This window comes from Callospermophilus lateralis, chromosome 17, assembly GCF_048772815.1.
Source record: "Callospermophilus lateralis isolate mCalLat2 chromosome 17, mCalLat2.hap1, whole genome shotgun sequence".
Taxonomy (NCBI): Eukaryota; Metazoa; Chordata; class Mammalia; order Rodentia; family Sciuridae; genus Callospermophilus; species Callospermophilus lateralis.
Genome location: NC_135321.1, coordinates 12,720,729 through 12,743,963, shown reverse-complemented (window position 1 = coordinate 12,743,963; position 23,235 = coordinate 12,720,729). Strand labels below are relative to the sequence as shown.

General features: G+C 49.3%; 1 protein-coding gene across 1 annotated transcript in view; it reads right to left on the bottom strand.

Moving 5' to 3' along the window:
• The window catches only part of Bcl2 (BCL2 apoptosis regulator), a 164,997-nt gene that overhangs the window by 5,927 nt on the left and 135,835 nt on the right, over positions 1 to 23,235 (bottom strand). The gene's annotated exons all lie outside the window — the stretch shown is intronic.

Below are 23,235 nucleotides of genomic sequence, written 5' to 3'. Positions count from 1 at the left end.
TTATTCAGATCTTAATTTCATGTTTTCCTGTTCTGAAGATGAAAAAAAAAAAAAAAAAAGTGCCTGCTTTTTGTAAAAGGTGTCATGAGTCACAGGACAGAATGGCCCAGGACAAGCCCTTCATGGCGGCGGCATGCAATGTGGATGGTCAACTGAGTTCACCTCTAGAAACAAATTAAAAATAATAACTGAACAAGTAGATAAGAATTTATGTAAAAGGTTGTATATCATAATATTGTTTATCACGACCATATAAACATCTGCCACTCCCAGAGGTCAAGGGCAAGCGTAATAAATAGCAGCACCAGGATTTGGACGCAGGTGGAAAGCAGTGCCCTTCACTCCGCTGCCCACGTTTGGCTGACAGCAGCTCTGTGAGTGTGCCTGCTCCAGAGGCTGCTGAGTTGCTGGACATGGGCTGCTTGACCGGTGGGGGCCGAGCCTTGGGATGCAGGGAGGTTCTTCCTGGGAACGGAAGCTGTGGAAGGGTTTTTCTCATGGGTGGCCGGACAGGACAACCACAAGCCTGTCTTTAACTCAAGTCATGAGGTCCACAAAGTATGGGTCAGTGGTGTGTCACTGGACACATGGGTTCCGGGGGAAGACAGGGACTTGTCTTCCACTCCTGTGGCTGCATCTGGGGTCTACAGAATGCTGTAGCAAAGCTCCCTGGCTGGACTGCCTCAGAATACAAATCACTGAATGCTATTAGGACCCAATGACTATTTGGGCAATTCCCTGAATGAACACTTAGAGATGCAAATCAGTAAATAAATTCTATTTTTTTGCTTTGTGTGACTTAATCAGGTCTGAAGACATGAAAATGAGATATGGTTCCACATTGCTCCCAGCCACCTTGAATCAAAGCCTAAAATTTTGTTACAGGAAATAGTAAGTGTCTTGACTTTGGGCATCACTGTGGGGAGGAGGCTGTAACAATGATGAGAGAGTTTTTGTTTGTGGGGACCAGTATTATAGTGGGAGGACCAAGGATCATCTTGGTCTCCTCTGCGACCCTGGAAATATTGTAAAAGCTTAGCAAATATTTGTTTAATTAATGGTTAATGCTTTCAGTCTTTGGTTTGAGTTTGGCCTAACACTTTACCCAGATGCATATTAATCTGTAATTATTCCTTCTATATGTAAGAACCTCTGGGAATCCAGGAGAGGTCCTGAAGTGAAGATTTAAGACATTTTTAGAGGGAACTTATTGCATCATTAGCTATAGATTTATGGTTACTTTTCATGCAAGTACAATATACTGCCATATATATATATATATATGTTTTATTTTGGGGTACTGGGGATTGAACTCAGGGACACTCGACCACTGAGCCACATCCCCAGCCCTACTGTATATTTATTTAGAGACAGGGTCTCACTGAGTTGCTGAGCATCTTATTTTTGCCAAGGCTGACTTTGAACTTGTGATCCTCCTGCATCAGCCACCAGAGCTGCAGGGATTATAAGCATGCGCCACCAAGCCCAACTTATATGCCATGCTTTTAACAAATTTTATTCAGGTTGTTTTTAACTTTAGCTATTGCAAACAATATTTTGATATATCTTTGTACATAAATTTCTGTCTATTTGTTCAGTTGTGTTTTTGAAGTAAATTCCTAGAAGCAAACTCAGCTGATTCGCCATTATGAAGGGTTCGGGCCGAGCCCTCCTCCCTCTCTCATGGGCTGCTCTGTGACCAATGGCATCTTTGACATGCAAGGGTCAGGATGGTGGGTCCCACTGAGGGTGATACTGCTCCCCACGGGACGTTTGGCAATGTCTGGAAAGTTTTTGGTTTTCACGTGGGTGGGGGGCCTACTTGCATTTGGTGGGTAGAGGCCAGGGATGCTGTCCAATCTCCATGATGCACAGGATAACCCACCGTGAAGAACTATCCAGCCCCCAAAGCCAATAGGTGGAGGTTGAGAAACCCCAGTTTCAAGGAAGCCCTGTGGTCGTGGAGCACAGGTGAACAGACGGTCCTCCTGTGTGTCCACGTGCTGGTCAACACCAGGGAGCTGGAGTCGATTAGCTCAGACAAGCACCTGGGCAGCAGCTGGCTGTTGGGGAACTCTGGAGGTCCTAGGCTTTTACCAGGAGAGGGCGCAAAGGATTCCTTCTTCTTTTATATGTCAACTGTTAAAAATGTCTAAATTTGAGTCCTAGAAGAACCAGGCCATGAGCATGAGAGAGAGGCACACTTAGTGCTCTTGGTGTGCAGCTCGGGCGTCACTGTGAACATCTGCAAGGACCAGCCTTCTCCGGGCAGACTCTGCCTCTCACAAGAGCATCCAGGTTGGCAGACACAGCTGTGAACATCTGTCCTCCTCCTCATTTCTTCTCTTGGAGGGAGGGACGGGCAGGGCGAGAACCCTGCAGCCCAGCCAAATGTCGCTCGATCTGTTCAGGGCACCGGCATGGCTGTCTGCAATCTGGCTTGACTCTGAGAACATCAAGGTGGAGTCCTGAATCCTTTTAGTCACCAAAAGAGTTTTCTTAGACAAAATGAGACTCAGACCAAGCCTCTGTCCATCTGATTTTCTTAGACATGGAGCCATTATGGGAAAGCAGGCAGGGACTCCAGGTGGCATTTCCTCCCAGTATGCTGGGTCCACAGTACTGGGAGGCTGAAGAGATGCCATTCCATGTGCCCTGGCCTTCTGGAGCTAGGTAACTCCTTGGGGCCTCACACCAACCATGGTGCTTCTAATGGACCATACAAGTTACCTCTTACACGCTACAAAGAAAACTGTCATTTTGGGAGAGAAGAGCTAAATCAGTATCTCTTGGCCCAAAGAAGGGTACTTAGGTGTGTCGCTGCCCAGGGGTCTGGGAAAAGCACTGAACTTGGTCCAGGCAAAAGGCAGGCTCTGATTTCTATGAATTTACGGCCTTGAGCAAATTACCCAACCCTGAGCCTTGTTTGCTTCCCCAATGACCATAAAATTGGTGGTTGTGAGGATTAATGTTGGTCGCTCCATGCGTCTGTCAGCGTGGTCCAGGATGGAACTAGTGAAGCATTAACAACTCGTTCTGGAGCCTGCCCTCGGGGACCAGCTCTGCACCTCCTCCACCTGCCCTTCCCCTCCGAGGCTGTGATTCTGAGGATGGTTGGTGACTTCTAAAGGGATGAGGAGCTAACACGCACACGCTCCACGTTCTGGTTGAGGACGGGAAGCGACAGCGAAGTCCCTCTATACATTATGGATATTCTCAGTCCCCTTGCAGGATAGGGGTGGTGGTGAACCATTTAGTCCCTGGAGGTTGAGCCTGGCCCCTAACTTTGCCCTCCTTGTGACTCCAAGGACACAAAGGAGACCCTGTGGTTTCAGGACTGAGCATCTCGGAGGCCACTTTCAGAGGGAATCTTCTTGCTTTTTCAAACATCCTGATTAGGGCGATTTCCGAAGTCTGTTTGAACAGCCTGTCGTTATTTGTTTAAGTTTGAAAGCTGTTTTAAATAAACACAAGCTCATTTTATGTATTAAAAGCAACAATGAGGGGGGGAAGACCCTGGGCCATCATCACGTGGTTCTGACAAAATCCCTGTCCAAATATTCAGGGGCACGGCATCCCTCAGTAGTGTCAGGGCTGGTGAGGGTCACAGCATCTCAGGGATGTGCCCAGGCTCCCACTCGAGGGCTCCTTTGGGCCCTTGGCTGGGCCCCCACCTCAGACGAGAGGCAGCAGGGCTCCGCTCGGGGGCAACGCTTCTTCCCAGACTTGAAATTCAGAGGCCACAGATGGTCTCAGTCTGGATTTCACTCAAGGTGGCCAAGGCGGGTAAATCCGCAGCCTCAGATCTTTGCTGTGAGGTTGGCGGGAAGCCAAGGAGGTGTAGACTGGAACAAGTCGTTGCCAAGACTCCTCGGCTCACGAGGTTCCTCGTCCCCTGCCTCTGGACCGTCGTGGAGTGTGGTGGGTCTTTCTCCTCTTCTCCTTTCCCTGTCTCTCTCTCAGGCACCGGCTACACATACACACCACCTCCCTTGAGGACGCCCACCCTCACGTTTTCCTTTTCCACTTGGAACCCTCCAAAAGGTGTCATCTAAATTTGATTGCAAGTGAAATGAGATTTAAAAAAAAAATCAGCCTGGTGAAAATGGAATCGATGTAATCCTGAAAGCCGAAAAGGATGGGCGGGGCTGGGCTGGGGTGGGCAGCCAGGATGCTCTTACATCGTCAGTGGGATCCATGAAGGGTAAATGGAGGGACCCTCGACATTTGGTGATGTTTACCAGGAGGCTTAAAAATATTACCTTTTTTATTAGTAATCCCAATTCTAGTTATTTACCTTGAAAAAAATAATAAAGTACCCAGGTTATGCATAATAATAATACCTGGAAGCAACTTTAAATACCTGAAAATATGATTGACACATCCATTCTACTGAATACTATTGCTCTTTATGAAATCACTTTAATATATACCAGATTATAATAATGGCAATGTATAGTATTCTCCCAAATATGATTCCATCCCATGACAAGCCTCAGCTGGGCTTCCTGGTATCTCTAGAGACAAGCACCCACCATGGGTGCAGTTCTAAATTCTTGGTTTTCAAACCACGGAGCGATTCCTTAGCCCGGGTCAGATCTCTTCTGTGTCCTTTTCTGTGACCTTTCCACATGGCCCCCACTTTTCTCACACTTCCCCCACACCTCGTAGCAGCTCACGTTACCCTTTTCTTCTCTGAGCAAATTGGAGCCGGTGGGCGTAAGTCACCGAGCTCCTCTCCTGGGCACCTGCTCACCTCCACCTTCCCCAGTTCTTCATGGCTCCTTGCTACCCTTTGCCCTGATCCCTCTGGCTCTCCTTGCTTCTGGAACCTTCCTCTACCAACTGTCCCTGCTGACCTGCAGGCCACCCTGCCCATCACCTACCTGCCTTTCCTATTCCAGGCAAGCTGCGACTCTGCTCACCAGCTCCCTTCCCTCCCCACGGGAACCCACCCAATTGGGTTTATTCCTCTCTGGGCCTCTAAGACCCCCAGGGAGGGCATGAACGCCTTCCATGTGGCTGGCTCCCCCAGGTGATTTTCAGGCACCTCACCGGGTGCCTTCGCCCCCCACCCCCCCACCCCCCCATCCTTCCAGTGCACAAGCACACCGCCTCCCTTGAGGGAGCCCACCCTCACAGGACTCGGCTCCCTTCGGCCTCCTCCGACCTCCTGAGGAATTTCTTGACTGTCTCCTTCCTGGGCATCTCCTCCGCCCGCCCTGATCTGATGCCCCTGGCTTCTGTCTGGACCATCTTCTCTCTTTGCCAATCTCCTCCCCCTCCTCATTGTAAATGCTGTTCCTATAATGAGATCTCTGAGATCTTTATGTCTGGGCCCCACCTTCTATTCTAACGGCCAGACTCCCACTCCAGCTGCATTCTAAGATGTCCCACAGGAAGTCACACTCGGCTAGCATCACCCTCCCTACCTCGCCGGCCTCTCCTGCTTTCACTGCACCCTCCCTCACCCCCACTTCACTCATCAGTAAATCCCACTGGTGTGGGCTGGGACCCCAGACCCTAAAACAGAGATTGGATGTAAGCAGTTTATCTGGGAGATGATACAAGGACACGGCAGCAGAGGAGTGGGGACAGGGGAGAGAAAGCAGCCATGCAGGAACCTCCTCACCCAGCAAGGGACTGCTGCTGGCACCGGAGCCGACTCCCGTGGGGAAGTCTGGCTGGGGTAGGACGGGCGCCTGCGATCACCCCACAGAGGGGGTGGCGTGGGCCGGCTGAAGGCTGCTCCTGCCTGGGCATCAATGCTGCAGCACTCCCAGCCCATCCAGTGGCAGGGAGGCAGGCTCCAGGGGTCCGAGGACACCCTGGGGAAGAGATGCAGATGCTCCCTCCCTAGCTGGAGGTGGAGTTAGAACACTGCAGGGTAAGGGAAGGGGACAGGATGGGGAAGAGGGTGCAGTGGGAGGGAGGGAGGGACACACCCCACAGCAGAGGAGAGCCCTCTCCAGGAGGCCAGGGAAGTGGCGATTCTCTTGACATCAGACTTGGCTCTGAGCGAAAGGGGAAGCTAGCACACGCGAGGAAGTGAGGACTTTTTTCTACCTGAATAAAGCAGCTGGTGAGGAAGTGACTCCATTTCCCCCTTATCATGGCCTGGGCAGGATTTCCTCTGCAGCCACATTGTGCTGAATGAGCCTCGAGGGTTCCCTCTGCCTGCCGGGCAGGGTGGCTTCGGCAGTTGCATGCCTGCGCCTCTCCCCTGCGACTCTTCCTCCCGCCCCGCACCCCCCTTCACTCCCAAAATATTGGTTCCAGGTTTAAGGAAAAAGGAAAGGGAAAAAATAACCCTTGAGCATATAACTGAAGGCCACGCAGCTGTCTGGCCCTGAGGTTGCTAAGAGACGCCCCAGGCCCCAGGCCCCAGGCTCCAGGCTCCAGGCGTGAGAAGCACCTCTCCCCCTCCCCCAGGCTTCCAAGGGTGGCTCCCCAAAGCCTTCTCCAGCGAAGGGGTTGGTTAAGAGGAACTCTGAGCCCAGGGGAGGGGGGAGTTGAATCACAGGCCAACATACAATGAAACCCAATCTTAAGTGTCATTTGGATGTAGTAGAAACCTGCTGGACAAATGGCAGGAGATGAAACACCCCAACAAAACACAAACAAAACTTGTCTGCCTACCCCAGTTGGTCCAGTGAAGTTTTGGTGTGTTGTGTTATGCAAATTTAGCTGAGCATGCAAATAAGGCCAGGGACCTGGAGCCAGAGAGGTTGAGAAGTGAGAAGCCCACATGGCCGCTTCCTTCCTTGAGCAGAACTGAAAATCCTTTGATGCTCCAGAGGATCTGCAGGGACAGGGCCAGATCAAAGGATAACTGGCCATGTCCACCTGCTAGAGGAGACCCGAGCCCAGAGCTGGGCCAATGCCCAGGGCAGTCTCAGAGGATTCCTTAGCCTGGTGCTGCGCAGCTAGAGGTGCTACCCAGAGAGAAGCAGATCCCCCCGGATGCTACAGAAGTTATGCAAATACCAAAGGGAGGGTTACCCAGCCACCTGCAGGCTCAGGTCCCTCCCCCAAGGAGGCGATCAGTCCAGGACTGCAAAAGACATCCATAGAAATGGGGGGAGAAGTGCACGCCTAGCACAGTGTGCTAAAATGTGTTGAGAATTATGCTCTTTGGCTCATCAGGTTGGACTAATAAGCCCTGACAAGAGGCGGACGCCTATCAATACCAGACCCAAATCCCGTTTCAGCTTGCTTATTCACCCAGTCACCAGACACTCTTGCATGGCCCTGAGGAATCTTGAGGTTAAATAAGACTCGGGCCCTGCCCTGCCATACTTCATGGTAATATTCTAATACTCCACAGTCGCTTTAATGGGCGTGAGTTGCCCCAGTCCGAGGAAGCACGTGTGTGTGTGTGTGTGTGTGTGTGTGTGTGTGTGTGTGTGTGTGCGCAGGCCCACCTGTCCTGCAGGGCCCTGCCCGGGAGGGCGAGGAGCTGGACTGCCCCTCAGGAGAGAGCAGGCTGCGGAGGCTCGGGGAGGGCACTTTCCCTGGCATCTCGGGCTCACCGAGGCCCCAGGAACCTGCCCTCCAGTGTTTTGGCTTCAGAACACAGTTTCTTCCTTTTTCTTCCTTACCTTCCTCATTCCACGGCCTTCTTTTCTGGCTGGAGCCGTGGAGGGCCCTGCATTTTCTGGCACTGAGATCTTTCTCGCTTTGGGCTTTGGATATTTCACTTTCTGACACTGTGTTGAGTATGGAACTGTGGGGAGCCAGACACCTTCAGGATCACAACTAATGATTAAAAAGATAGCCAGCCCAACTGACAAATGGGTGAGGCTTTTGAATAGACATTTCACCTTGAAAAGACGCTCAAGATCATTAGTCATCAGAGAAATGACCATCAAAGCCACAATGAGCTATCACTTCAGACCTAATGACAGGATTGTAATTTTTTTTTTTTAAAGAAAGGACAATAACAAATGTGGGTAAGTAAGTAGAGAAACTTAAATCCTCACATCGATAAAATGGTACAGTTACTATAAAAAAAAAAAAAAACCTGGTGGTTCTCAAAAAGTTGAAAACAGAGTTACCACATGACCCAGCAAGTCAATTCCTAGATATATACACCCAAAGTAATTGAAATATATGTTCACACAAAAACTTGTCCATGGATCACTCACATCAGTATTACTCATAAAAGCCCCTAAGTGGCAATGACCCAAATATCCATTAACTGGATGAAAGGACTAACAAAATGTGGTCTATCCATGCGATGGAATATTATTCAGCCATTAAAAGGGATGAAGCACTGATAGTTGCTACAACTACCAGTGAATCTTGGAAACATCATATTGAATGAAAGGAGCCCAGCTCAGAAGGTGGTGTGTGTGTGTGTGTGTGTGTGTGTGTGTGCAGGCACTTGCGTCCTGCAGGGCCCTGGCTGGGAGGGCAAGGAGCTGTGATGAAAAAATACTGATGGGTTCAGAGTCTGGTGAATATGCTCAAAACCAATGAACTGATCTCTTTAAATCTCCATTTATAAACCCTAAATATATTTCTTGCACTCCATGAAGCTACTTTTATGCCATGTGGAATTGGACAGAAGTGCTAGCTTATTCTGTAAGCCCTGCTCCCACGTGCATTGGGGAGGGGAGTCCTTGGGTTAGAAGCTTTGCACCACTGTCACCTTCAAACAAAAAACAAAAACCCATCAAAGAAAACGTAGGTGGTGGCATGGTGGGTGAAAGTGATCTGGACAAGAAGTCGGGCAGCCAAGTGCCTGTCTGGGCCTCCTCCGTGGGAGGAGAGCTGCTTCCTTTTCTCCTGGCTGTAGATTTCCTTCATCTGAGAACTGCCCCGCCGTCGGGCTACGCTGCCAGTTTTGTGCGTCCTTTAACCCACACCTGGCCTCGCACCGCCCTGTGCTCTGGCTCCTCTGCTGGGACTCCTGGGCTCCCCTCTCTCTAGCAGGTAGCCAAGCTGCTGTGCCCTTGACGTGTGTCTGCGCTTGCAGTCTCTTTGCATTATGAGCAAAGCCAGGTTGTTAGTCCCCTAGGCCCTTCCTTGGCCACCCCCCCACCCCGTGTTTCTACAGAGCCCCCCGTCTCTCACACCAGTTTTTAAGTAATAGGGTCTCATTATGTTGCCCAGGCTGGTCTTGAACTCCTGGCCTCAAGTGATCCTCCTGCCTCGGCCTCCCAAGTTGGGATTACAGCGCGAGCACCATCATGCCTGGCTCATGCCAATTTTCATAGAGAAGCTGCTGTGCCTTGGAGGGGAAAGCAGGCGGGACGTTTTGCTTGTCCTCAGACAGGGCTCCGCCAAGGCCTGGTGTGAGCTGGGGATGCCTCTCGCGGACCAGCGTCTGGAACAGCTCCAGCTGCCGTCGATCTTGGGGTCTGGAGCTAAGGTGTGGTTACCCTCATTACCAGCTCTCCGGGGTCCAGTCCTGTCCATTCCTGCACGTGAGCATGAACACCATCCCTGAGCACCCCGCGTGATGGAATGTGGCTCAGGGCGGGTGAATGTGCTCTCTCCTGTAGGTCACTATTTGCGCCTGGCACTTGGTGTCCCCCTTGCCTGCTCCGGGGCCTGCTCTGTGCGGTGTGGCCAAGCCTACCACCCCTACGCCTGCCGCTGCAAGAGTTAATTCATGAAAATATGCCAGAAATGGGAACTGAAAGCAGATGCTTGTTCAGTTCTGCAGCCTGGCCTAATCGCTGTCATCGGAACTGCGCTGCTGGGGGCGCAGGGGAGGGGCTCCTCAGCGGTTAAACCTGGTGGGCCCGAGTCAGGCGAGCGCCTGATTCTTACTTGTTTAAATCAGCAAGTGTTGACTGAGGTTGGCGGTGGTGGGGAGTACAGAGAACCTGCATTTCCTAATAGGAACTTGCTGAAAGTGGCTTCAGTCCTAAGGGGGGACATGTTGGAATGCAAAGAGCAAAGCAGAAGGCAATCGAGTAGGTGGCACCTGCCGCTAGTGGACAGTGGTGGCTTCCAGCTACGTCGTGTCCAACATACTCTACTTGCAAGCTCACAGCCTGCTAATATCCCACCCTGGGCCACCCCAAGACATCGGCCTTAACACAGATCTCCACTTCTGCAGCCTAGTGATCCATTCGTACTGTGATGATCCAAATGATGGAGATGACCCCCAGTAGCCCAGGGAAAAGCTCCTCACCCACACCTTGGATCCAGCCATCCACGAGAGGAGAGCAAGGACATCCTCTGCGCTCAGGGGGAGGGGCCGGCAGACACTGGTGAACTCTCAGTGTGCGCCATGTGGGCGTGCTAAGGAAAATCTGCTTTCATTTTGTAGTTTATGATTTAGTTCAGTTCACCTGGAAAGACTCAACGTGAATAAAACCAGATGCATTTCAAGGCACATGGCCTGGCTCTTTGACAATCCTCTTCCTTCCTCATCAGACTGTCTTCCTGGGCCCAGAAAGGACAGCAGACCTCTCTATCACAAGGAAAAGGCAAAGTTGTCAAAGGCAACAGCTGTTCGTACTGGGATGAGCGAGTGTCCAGTGGGGTCAGGGGTAGCTCTGGACTTGGGCTCATTGCTGCGTGAACAGATGTGTGGAGTGGCCTCTCTGAATAGAGGCTTACGAGAAGGGTCTCCCACAATATGCTTCTTGCTGCCAGAACTATATGGCCATATATCCAGAGAGAGAGAGAGAGAGAGAGAGAGAAATGGATCCTAAAACCGATTATGGATGAGCTTTAAATGAGAGAAGGGGCTGAAAAATCTTCCATCAGCAAAACCTCCAGGGGGGCAGTTGACAGCTGGCTGACCTGACACAAGGACACTCTCTCACAGTGAAGCGAGCCTGCTGTGGACACGAGCAAGGTCAGACAATGACACATGCCCACCGCACAAGGCCCCTCAGTATTGTCGGCCACGGGCACTTAAGACGAGTGAGGCCAGACCCCGGGGAGCGTGACTCCCACAGCAGCGTCGCTCAGCGTGGCCCGGACACATTAGCAGCTCGTGAGGCAGCCTGCGGGGTCCTGCCTGCAGAAGGTGCCCGTGTAGTCACCGGCTGGACTTGAAAGGGGATGGAATCACGCCACTGGGCCTTTGGGCACCGACCACTCCTGAGTCAAAAGGGCAGAGCTGGGCCCTCAGGGCTGGACTGAAGGGTCGGCTGTCCACGCCTGGGTCCCTTTCTGCATGTGATCCTGCAGCAGCTGCCACTGCTCAAGCCTGGAGCCAGATGGCTTGAGTCGGATTCAGGGATGCAAACATTTACCAAAGGCAAGCTTTGTGCACAGCACTGTGCTGGATGTTCAGGGGGACTCCAGTGGCCATGGCAAGAGGAGATCATGCTCCATGAACACTACTGTGGTGAGATGACTCAGGGACATTCACCCCCTAAGGTCTCAAGAAGAAGCTCCAGTTTTGGGGGGCGGAAGCTTCAGGAGGCACATCGGGTACAGCAAACTGCCATTTCCTTAGAGAGACAAGCAATAAATGGGAGAAGTTAAACAGGAAGTCCCCAAGAGTGAAAGGGATGGCTGAACACATGCATCAAGAGTTTTAAAGGTGGGCTGGGAGGGGACAAAAGGTAACACAGGCTGGGCCTTACGGACCTCAGCGAGAGGAAGGAAAACTGCGGGTGGCATTTCCGAGCATGGAATGAGTGTGGAGTCTGGGGCCACCCTGTGCAGGTGCCAAAGCCAGCTGGTAGATGCAGGCAGGGGCAAGTCAGCGTGAACAGGGCTGCATTGTCAAAAAGAAGACCCTGTGACCGTGAGGGCCCACAAGTCATAAGAACCTCCTCACTGCACCCGCCCCAGGCACTCTGTAGAACTCGGTCCCACGGGAACGTGTGGGGCGCGCACTGGAATCCCCTCAGCCTGTGGTTTGGCAGATGCTGCATGCGCCATCTCTGGAGTATTTTGAAATGCTGTAAGGTACAGACACAAACCCCCATGGAGGAATTCTTTCCATATAATTCAGGAAAAGCCCTTCTGCTCACAGGGTTGCTTCCCAAGGAATTCCCGAGTGTGAAAGAGAAGAAAATTCCCCTAAGTCACAAGACCAAATCCACTCTGAGGCCTGTTTAGGATATTCAGATAGGTGGCCCAACGCTTCCACGCTGACAACTGGACTTTCATGCTCTCGGGGGACCAGCTCAGCTGTTTCCACTGAGTTGTCCACAATTTGCAAGGACAAGGACAGCTTCCATCCCATGGACGTAGGAGCTGAGGGAGGCGTCCCTGGGCTGACCAGCCATGCTGTCCCCACCACTCTGCTCAGGGAGCTCCTGGTCCAGCCTGCGGCGCCGTGGTGCATTCCCGCAGCTGTCTCTCGTGCCCCTCACGACCAGCAACGGTGTTCTCTGCTGACCTACATTCAGCAATTCTTACCATTGCACTAAGGCAGAGACCTGGGATTCCTGGGACCCTGACCACAAAGCAAGTCACAAGAACCCCTGTGTGCTCACTGAGCACTTAATCCTTTAATGTTAGGTTTGCCTCTGGAAGGTGGGAAGACTCTGGGGCAAGCCAGTGGTTGTTACAATCCGACCCAACAAGTCAGAAGTACTTTCTGTCTCCATCTCAGGAGTTTCGTGCTGAGCAAGTTGACAGTGCTGTTTCTATCATGTGCCCAATTAAAAACGAACAAATGGAAGCAAAATCACAGAGCTCATCACAGCTGTCAGTCTGTGGCTGGGAGCTCAGCTCTGCCTCACCCGGGAGGCCTTCAACCTGGCTCCATGGGGTGACCAACAGCTGTGTTTAGGAGACAGAGGGGCTGGAAGTGGCCAGATCCTCTGAGACCTCCCCGTCTGGCTTCCCCGGCCCCCACAGGACAGGACAGGCCACCTCTCTATGCCCCATCCCTTCCCCTGCTCTGGTTCCCTGTCCTGTTCTTCTTCTTGTGTCTGTCCTGGTCTAGAACTGGCCTGCTCTGGGCTTTCTTGGAATATAGCAATTCTCACCCCCTTGATACGGAAAGAGGTAAACGCTGGCTATGGGAACAAGCGAGAGCTCTGCCTTCCCTGGGAAGGCCCTAGAAGGTCCTGGGCTGTCGCTGCCTGGGACCTCCCGCCCTCCTCCTGGTGCAAGGACGCTGGTCGTGGGCGTGATGGCCGGGCGGTACTTGGACCCTAGGAAGTGGCGTGACGCAATGCAAGGCATCCTCTTGTGGTCTGACTGACCATGGAAGGCTGGACGCCAGGCCTGCGATCCAGGCAGCCTCAGCCAGAGGCTGGTCCTGCGGACCTCCATTAACCCTTGCGGAGCTCAGTGCTGGCGATGTAGCTTCGGTAGCACTGGGGAGGGATTTGTGTCAGATAAAGGAGGGGAGCCAACAGGTCCAACTCTCATGTTTTCTTTGTGTGTTTTCACCTCTGCCAAATTCTTGAAATTCTTCAGTCTTACAATTTTATGTGCTTTTCATTTCCGTTTGAATCTGAAACATCATTTAAATGCCTTTGGAGGTAATCTTAACCTATTGAAATAACTCTGGAAAACTGTGAAAAAATATTAGGGTTATTCCATCCCACCTGGAGGGTTTTAAGAGAATTTGACCCCCACGCCCAAGTTCGTGGTTGATGGATCACAGATTCAAACAGGTTTGTTTGACTGACTTGGAGTATCACTTGAAATGGCGATTTTATTAAGGGTGATTTAAAATATTAAACAATTATGTTTTCATTGCCCTTATGTCTATAAAAACTTCTGGAGGGAAAGCAAGAATGCCGAGGTTTTAATATCTGGCAATGCACACAACTTTTTGAAGGCAGGAGCCTGGACAGGGCTGCACCCCTGGCTCAGCGGCTCCTTGGTTATCCCAGATGCATAGCTGTGGCTGATCTGAGGCCTTCTGCTACATCCCAGTCCACAGAAGGGTGAGCTCAGGGGCGCAGTGTCAGTCACCGCTCTCGAAGGTCCTCTCCTTACCGTCCAGGGAGTCACCTCTTTGGGTTTCAAAAAGCCCCATTTGTAACAGATAAAAATGGCCCATGTCCTTGTGAAGGCCCTGATGGTTCTAAGATGACAGAACTAGATTCCCGGCCTCCGTTTTACAATTTGTGCATCAAAAGCAGGGAGGTTGAAAGGGCTGAGCAATGGGGAGGATGGGAAGAGATTACCCTGTAGCCCTCCTGGTTCACATGAAGAGTCACAGAGGCGCCATTATACCCATTAGTGCTGCAAACAGAGGACTGAATCCTGGAGGGGATTTTACTAGAGGGACCTACTGTAACGGAGAACCTAGGAGTGAGCCTGATATTCCAGACCTCAAATGAAGCATATGCCAAATCCTTCATGGCACCAAAATTAGAATCCCAGGCAGGGTTTCTGAAGGCCTGACGACTTCTGCTTCAGAACCCACACGACAGCTATTTAAGACCACAGTTCAGATGCAACTAAGACTATCGATGCTGGGATGATTTCATGAAAAGTTGAAGGGTGCCTTCCGGAGATGTGTCTAACTTGCAGTCATAAATAATATTCACTACTGGTGACAACTGATGGCGAGTGAACCCATCAACCGAGGCGCTGTATGGCGTCCCTCCTGGTTTCTAGGTAGTAGAGCTGGATGTTACCTGAGACTCCTTTCTGGCCCCTCAGGTGGTAGTTCCTGTATTTCCTCCAGCATCGTATTGAACAGAGACTCTACTTCCTAAGTCTTTTCTCAGAATTTTCCCTCTCAGTCTGCACCACCCCGGAGGAAAAAATCCACCAGGAAAAAAAAAAAAAAAATCCATCCACCAGTCATTGTCAGAGTGTAAGAAATTTGTTTTTTGAACTTCAGAAGACTGTTGGGCTGCCTTTTTTTTTTTTTTTTCTTTTTAATTTCAACAACTCAAAACTGATTTGGGTCCATTACGTCAATCTTGGCATGTATGAAGAATGAGAAAAGGAGGCTTTCCCTCGTTTGAAACCAAAAGAGAAGAATATCCATTTTCCCTCTCTCTCTTTTTCCATTTTTATGAAGACAGTATTTTTTCCTTTTAGCTGGATGATGTTATAAGAATAACATTCCAGGAAAAAAGTGTCAGTGATACGCAAGTCATAATAAAATTTAAAAAAAAAAGAAACGCAATTATGAGGGACAGGGAACTGCATCATTTTTAGTACGAACTGCCCAGAGGAAAATCTAATTTCAAAAATTACCAGCACCATATAAATGAGATGAGAATATAACAAAGATTTGTTATTTTAAAAATTAGCTGTATCCTTAATCTTTCTGGCTCTTGGACTTTTTTTTTAATATTTATTCTTTAGTCGTCGTTGGACACAATAGCTTTATCTTACTTATTTATTTATACGAGGATCAAGCCCAGGGCCTAACACGTGCTAGGCAAGTGCTCTACTGCTGAGCCATAACTCCAGCCCTGGCTCTTGGACTTTTATCTTGTTTTTTAAAGATCCTAAATTGGCATTTGGTGCCAGATAAGGAATAAATCTCAGAAAGACACACTTTCATTTCACAAAGTGGCAACAGAGCTTTCTGGCCTCTGGCCTGTTGCCTGGAACACAGTAGGACCAAAGCATGGTTGTTGAATAAAAAAGAGTGAATGTGTGTTAATGATGAAACAATAGCCCACTCTTTTCCATTGTTACAGCAAAGACAAATACTCTGTCACACTGCAGTTGGTAAAGTGCTTCTGCATCTCTCACAACACAAAGGTAAGTGATCGTTGTCACCCCCATTTTACAGATGATCTAGAACGTATGAAACTTTTCCAAGGACACACTGTCAATCAGCAGTGGAACCAGGACTCAAAACCAGAAATTCCAACATAAAATATCTTGCCTGTCCACTCTATCACAAGATCTCCCCAGACACAGCTGTGAGTCCCAACTGACTGGGTCTGGACATGAGAGTCACAGGCTTGAGCACAGCAGTGACTGGCTGAATTATAATACCTGTGTCTCTTTGATAAAGTTTAAGTTTTGAGCAAAAAGCAGGCACGTTTATATTGTAAATGCTGGCTGCCATAGAAGGACTTCGTCCTACTTCTGGCTCAACAAGATGTGAATCTGCCACCCTCCATCCATGTGAAAAGAAGTTGGAATCATTCATATGTTTGCAGCAAGAACCCAAACAATAACGCAGTAATGCAGCCTTCCTTTGAAAGCCTTTTCTTGATGGGGGTCTCCAATTTTCTTTTCAGGCATGAAAATAACTCACAGTTATGCTGGTGACCTGGCAGAGGGTGAGTGCTGAGAAGGAGGGGATGTGAATAAAGATACCGACTTCTAGTCCTTCATCTAGTTTTTGTTTGAAATCCAGCACAAGGCTTAACAGTATGGCTCTCTGGGCTTCCTTGACATACATAAGGATTTTAGAGGTAGGGAGAAATGTTTGCTTTGTCCAGATTCAGTTGTCCGCCATTTTGCTTGGGTCAGTCAGAAAATGAAAGAAGTGGGGAAGTGGTGGAAAGATGGCTACATAGAGTTCTCGGATTCAATAACCCCCACCTCAACAGTGGGGCTTGACAAAAGCATTCTTGCTCTCACCTTCCAGAAATCATGGTGGATTAAAAAAGAAAATTAAAAGAAAAAAAAAATGGGGAATTGTTGTGGGACTGGTAGGGCCCAAAGAAAAAACAAACAAACAAAAGAATCACTTCTCGGTCCATTTGCCATTGCAATTATTTTCCTTTTACTGAGATGTATATCCACCCTTAAAATTTCTCTATCCCTTTCAATCCGCCTCCACTTTCTCTCAGCATGTGTCCTTGCCCCATCAGTCTTTTCTCAACTCCCTGACCCTGTGAAACCATCACCACTCGCCTTCTCTGTGCCCCACAGCCTGCCACGAGTTCTAGACCCAGACTCCTGCTCAGCTTTCCAGCGAGCTGTTTAGTCTGATGCTCCGGCTGACTCCATGTAGGGATGAAGAACTAGATTTAAATATGAGTTCCTAAAAAAAGCTGGCGCTTAGTAAACACATTTTTGGAGAGCTTCTAGCAGTAAAATTTCTAGGAATGTTGAACTGCCACTTAAAATATGATGCTTAAGAAGGAGTCTTCCAGGTTGGAGCTCCAGCCCCCACCAGGCAACTCCTGTCATATTTTCAGTGTGACAGATTTCTGAGATTACTCAACTGTCTCTCCACCGAAAAAGCCAACGAGCCTCTTTTCATTCTGACTCCGTGGAGCTCCCATTGTAGTTTCGACAAATGAGTTCTCAAGCCATCTTGGTTTCCTCTTCTGTAATGCAGACGGGGTATTCCCTGCCTCTCTCTCATCTCTCTAGTTGCCAAGAGGGATTTTCCCCCTTCTTGGGCTTTTTCTATAAGTTAGCCATAAAGATTAGTCAAATTCATCTTTTTTTTTTTCAGATTTCCCCCCAAAGCTCCCTTCCCCGCACTGACTGTGCAGCCTGATACTGTTTTTGCCAATGGCCCCTCTACTTCCCAACACCATCCACTCCCCTCTGACTAAAGCCCATCCCAGCAGCATTTGTGGGGCATCAGTTACATGACAGGCATGACCTAAACTCTGGGATGGACTTGAGAGGAAAACACAACCGCTTCTCGCCCTCTGTCGGGAGACAAACCTGTGCAAAGCTACAAGAAGAAATTCCCTTGAGGCAGAAGGTGTGGCCCAGACACATGGCCATCAGGATTCCGAGAAGGGCTAGGTCATTCAGGCCAGGGGCACAGGCTAGAGGGGACGGTGGGAGATGTGTGCCTAGGGAATGCTCATGGCCTGGCCTGACTCTTGAGTTTTTAAAACAAAAAATCTCAAGGAAAAGATAATTGAAATGAAAGTTGGAGCTTATTAAATTTCTGTAGGCCCAACCCAATTTCTCATGGATCCCAATCGTGTGGATACATGCTAATTTCCTTGGCAGCCTTAGATAAAGCTCTTAATATGATTTGAGTCCCTTAGAGATTAGCACTATTATAAATATAAATGTTCAAACACAAGCAAGTTGAAACCAAATGCCCCCCAAACACTGGATTTCTGTTATATGAAGATTTTCAGTGAGCATTGAGTCCTTGGAGGAACGGCGGGTTAGAAAGCAGAGCTCAGTGGGCCCACTGGCTGATTCTCAAGGCTGGGCTCCACCAGAAGGAGCTTAATTCTTGCTTATGGATGTAATCTACAGCAGTTGGCAGGACAGCTCTGGATGACAATCAGAGAAATACTAGTTTGGAACTTCAAGCAGGGGCTTGGGTAGGGGACCCTGGGACGCTGATCAAAACAGACGGGCTTTACTGAAGAGCCAATTGCAAGGCATCCCTCCACCCCTGACCCCTTGCTTTCAGGGCTTTGGGCCACTTATAGGACACTCATTAGCAAATAGTTATAAATAGACATGCAGGAGTTTGTTTATCTAACTAAGAGAAAACAAGGTTCAAGTTCTTTTGAAAAGTGTATTTGATACCAAACCAGTGCGGGTGGTATGAAAGCCGAATGGGAGCGCAACTCCCCAAGGCTGGGGTTTGATGTGGTCATGGCTCCTGCAGGAGAGCCTCTACTTGGCAACACCTGTGTTGGCCCAATTCTAGGTCCTTGAAACTTTAAAAACAAATTTCTCATAAGAAATTCTAAAATCAAAGATTTCACTCCTCCTTTATCCATAAAAACTTTCCCCAAAGTTAGTCTCAAATGTCTGACCCAAAGTTTCTGGATCATTCTTAAGTCGAATGAGGACAAAAAGACATTGTAAGTGACCAGACCTATTCTTTGATTTTTCTAACATTTGTGCACAAAACTAACCAACATACTCCCACAGTGCTACTCCTAAATGTGTTACTACTACAAAATGAACTCTCAAGTAGTTCCAGGAGGCAAAAAATAAGAAATCACATGCATCTGCCAAAGGTTTCTCTCCTCCTACAAGATGTCATTTTTTGGGTTTAGTGAAATGGTGCAATATCCAGTATAACAGGAATGGTGTGCTGGTCAAGTGATAATGCTTCACTATTTCTTCAATTTTAACATTTCCTCCTATTTGGTAATGGTGCTTTCAGCAGAAGATAAAGGGGCTATGCTGAGAGCCACAGCCGAGTCGGAAGGGCCCCTAGCATTTTGCCAATAGTATTGGTTGAGAGGCGAGCCATTAAGATGATGCTAAATTGATTCAATTGTATATTAGACCTTTACTGTCCCCCTCAGCCGGCTACTTTGGAGTTCTCACGCTACTTTGGAGTTCTTGCGGGGATACCTGGAGAGTTCCCATTGGTTGGGGAAGTGCCGGAGGAGGGATTTCGGTTGGTGGTTCCTGGAGGAGCGGTGTGGGTGGTTCCAGAGAGTTCCCTGGGAACGTGTGTGGAGTGTGCTGGTGGAGTTTAGAAATAAAGTTGTTCCTGCTTCAGTGGCTCGTGATTTGTGCCCAGCCAGACTGTGGCAGGGCTAGTAAACTCATATAACTTCAGCTCAGATTTCAGAAGGCGTCCAATTCGCTTGCATGAATATCCCTGGCCTGCCCCCATCTCTCTCATTCAAGAAACTATTTTACTTGACCTTGGATTTTGCATCTCCACCTTACCCGCTCTGCAGAGGACTAAGTTCACTGCCAGGAGGCTGTGGGATGGAGAGGAGAGAGTGCAACACCAGGACCAGCCAATCTGAGCTGGAGCCTCTGCAAATGACTGGCTCTGTCAATGAGTCGCCTGAGTTTTCTGTCCTCCTGTCCTTCCCTGGCGTGTTACGTCTAACTCATGGGAGGTTCTTTAACCTCACTGAGCCTCAACTTCTTGGTTCATAAAACAAGGAAAATATAAAGACTCTAACAATAGAGTCGTCATGAGGATGAGGTGCTTCTGGGAAGTGCCTGGCCTGGGGGGCTGGCATTTGGTGATGGTGATTCGCTTCCCTTCCTCTCATTTTTCCACTGAACAGACAGAGATCTCCATTTCTCTGCCCTTAGGACCTTTTTTTAAAAAAAAAAAAAATTATTTTTAAATTTGTCTTTTAGGTGTAGTTGGACACAATACCTGTATTTTATTTATTTATTTTTATGTGGTGCTGAATATCTAACTCAGGGCCTCACACATGCTAGGCGAGTGCTCTACTGCTGAGCCACAAACCCAGCCCCCCCAAATTTTAATTTTTTACTGGTGCCTTAGAGTTGTAAATATTGCTGGGATCTTTTGTTACGTATTTGTACATGCACACAATATAAGAGCATAAGTTGGCCAATATCACTCCCCAGCACGTCCCCCTTCTCTTGAAATCTCCCACTCCTTGGGCCTTTCCTCTACTAATCTCCCTCTGATTTTTGGAAGACCCATCCCCACCTTTGTTTTCCTTTTTCCTTCCACATAGGAGGGAAAACACACGGACCCCTAAGGACCTTCTTTAAGGTGGTCGTAGGGGTTGCATGTATAAAGAGAGTAGTACTAAGTGGCTCAAGCTGAGGAAGGTCTTCTAAGTTTAGGACCTTATTTCTTACCATCATTAGTCAAGGAAAGTTCTTCAAGAAAACGATGCAAACTAGACCAGGTATCTGTGAGCTATCAGCTGTGAGCCTGGAAGAAGTGCTCTGGAGCCCGTGGAGCAACTTCCTGAAGACCCCAGTGAAGAAGGCCAGCCTCTTCTGGAAGGACTTCCAAGCAGAGCGGCCTACTCCACAAGGTCAAGGGCAGGTCCAGTGGGGATGGGCAGCAGAAATAGTCACTGGGAAAGGAGCTCTCCGTCAGACAGGAAGGGGATGCCTGGGTGTGGATGCTGGAGATATTCATGAACTCTTAAGGGCAGAGAAAGGGTTAAAATCCTCTCTATTCATCACATTCATAAACCTCCCACCTCAAGGCATTTCTGACAACCTAGAGAAGGTGGTTTAGGGACAAGGATAAAGGCAGCAATATTTCTCACAATGGGATATGGGCCCTGCCCTAATAGTGCAGAGACCTCAGGTCCTTCCTGGACCTCAGCCTTGTCATGGAGCCTTTAGGTTATTAGCTCCCAAATTTCTTAAGAGTCTTAAATCCCAGGTTGCAATCAAACATACGTGCACATGCCTTGGGTACCTCAAAGGCAACACTGCCCAAAGGGAATTCTTTCCCAAAATCCGCCCCTCACAGTCCAATCGGCCCCCTGGACAGCCCACTGCATAGCTGGGAAGCTTGGAGTGATCCTAACTCTTCCCTCTCCTCTTCCCATCCACACCCTATCACTGTCATCCCAATCTCTTAGGGATGTCACCTCTTTTCAGTCCCACTAAAGCCAGTTGCACTCACTCTACCACATCACCCACCTGGACCATGGCAAGAGGCTCTAATCACTCTCCCTTCATCTTGCCCCATCTAGAACCCTCCACTGCAGCCCCTTAGGCCAGAGTGATTGTGCCCCTGTCTCCTATTCAGACACCGAAGCGGTACCCGTTATCCACAGGACAGGTGGTCCTGACCCGTGCCTCAGCCTCACCTCTTCCTACACCTATTGCCTGCCTTAAACTTCTCATGACTGCGGGCAGTCTCAAAGGGAAGCCTCGTAGTCCTGGGTGCCTCCTCCTGCCTTTTGTAAGCCTCTCAAGACTAGGTCCTTTTGTGAGCCTCTTAAGACCTCCTCTGTGAAGCCCTTCTCTGATGTGAAGCCCCTATCCCCCCCGTGTCTCTTCTTATTCTGTCCCATCTTGACTCATCGTCAGCTCTTACGCTCACGACTACCTGTCTCTCTCCGGCTGCAGGGTGCTTCCTGAGTCTCATTCGTTTCTGTTTGTCTGGGTTTTCACAAGCCTGGCACCTAGTAAAAATGTGTGTTTGCAGAATGAATGTATCAGTGAATCAAAGTGAAAACTATTTAAACAGTTCCATAAAGACAGAGTTATGTTCAAGGAAGAGGGACAGACACATCACATATTTTAAAAGACTCTCAGAACTATCTGGGACTTACCACAGAGATGGTAAGGAGTGGAATCTGCCTCTCCACCACTTCATAGCTTTTCCTTGGCCAAGATATCTAACATCTCTGACCTGCAGTTTATTCTTCTATAAAAACAAGAGGATGGCACAGCGTGGGCTGTAAAGGCTGGAGTGAGAATTATCTGAGTTGATGAATGCCAAGTGTCAGTGGAAGTTGGCACCGCGTGCAGGAAGCCCGTGGCAGTGTCCTCCTTCAATTAACAGAATGAAACAGGGACTCTGGGAAAGGCACTGGGCTGGGAAACAGCAGGCCCCTGCCTCCGGGGTGGAGAGTCAAGCTAAAGAGTTGAGAAGCCAGGCTTCAGGTCCCAAGCATTGGTTGGGTCCAAGGAGGCAGCACAGGATGGAGAGCCAGGTTGGCTAGACGTGCTGTCTACTGGGTGGGGAGAGCTCTGGTGCGGTGAGCTTGGTGGAAAGGAGGGTCTCAGGGGGTGAAGCTGCTGGGGCACAAGGGAGGCCATGGTGTGTGCACTGCAGACTCGTTTGCTGCTCTCTGCTGCCCCCTCTTGGCATGGAGGGGGAAGAGTAGGACCCAAGCAGGTGAGGAAGAGGCTGGCAAGGGAGCCAGCAGGTTGGGGAGTTGGGGAAGAGAGAATAAGGGTTGCTTGGCCAGAAACTGGGCACTCTGCTAACTGCAGGCCCATCAGGTCTCGTCTTGAGCTCAGGGTCACCTTGAGCCCTCGCCCTTTCTTTTTCTAGAATGCTTATCCCATCCTCCCCCTTCTGGGTTCCCCGTCCTTGTCCTCTTTGAAAGTCATTGGTACATCCTCCTATCTCCAAGACCTCTGCCCAGGCTGGTGTGGGTCAAGGCTATGACCAAGGAGAAGGGCCATTGGCTTTCTTGGGACCCTTGGTCTGTTTTTGGCCTGAAGGCATTTATCTAGCAGGGCCAGAAACCACCCAGTCCTGGAGGCCTCAGTTAAAGTTCTGAGCTTGTTGAGAAGGTAAGAAAACAAGGCTGGGGAGGCTCAGACCCGGAGGGGCATGGAGGCAAAGAGAGCAAGAGTCTTATCTAGCCGCAGAGTGGAACAGAGTGGCAGCAATTATCCTTTGGGGAAAAAAAAAAATGCAAATAACTCTTCCCATTCCTATCAGACCAGTGCTGTCAACTTATAAAATATTACTAGGCTTCAGAACTTAGATCGATTGAACTTTTGGATCATATAATTCTTTGTTAAGGGAGAGGGAGGGCTGTCCTGTGCACTGTGGGATGTTTAGTAGCATCCTGTTTTTTACCCACTAAGGACTAGTAGAACCCTTGTCTAATTGTGACACCAAGAATGTCCCCAGACCTTGCCAAATATCCCCTGGGAGGTGAATCACTCCTACTGAGAACCACAGCCTTAGACTACTGTTAGTCCCAACCCAACACCCAAAGGGTAGCTCCCCCTCCAATCTCGCCCTTACCTGGACGCTACGAGAAT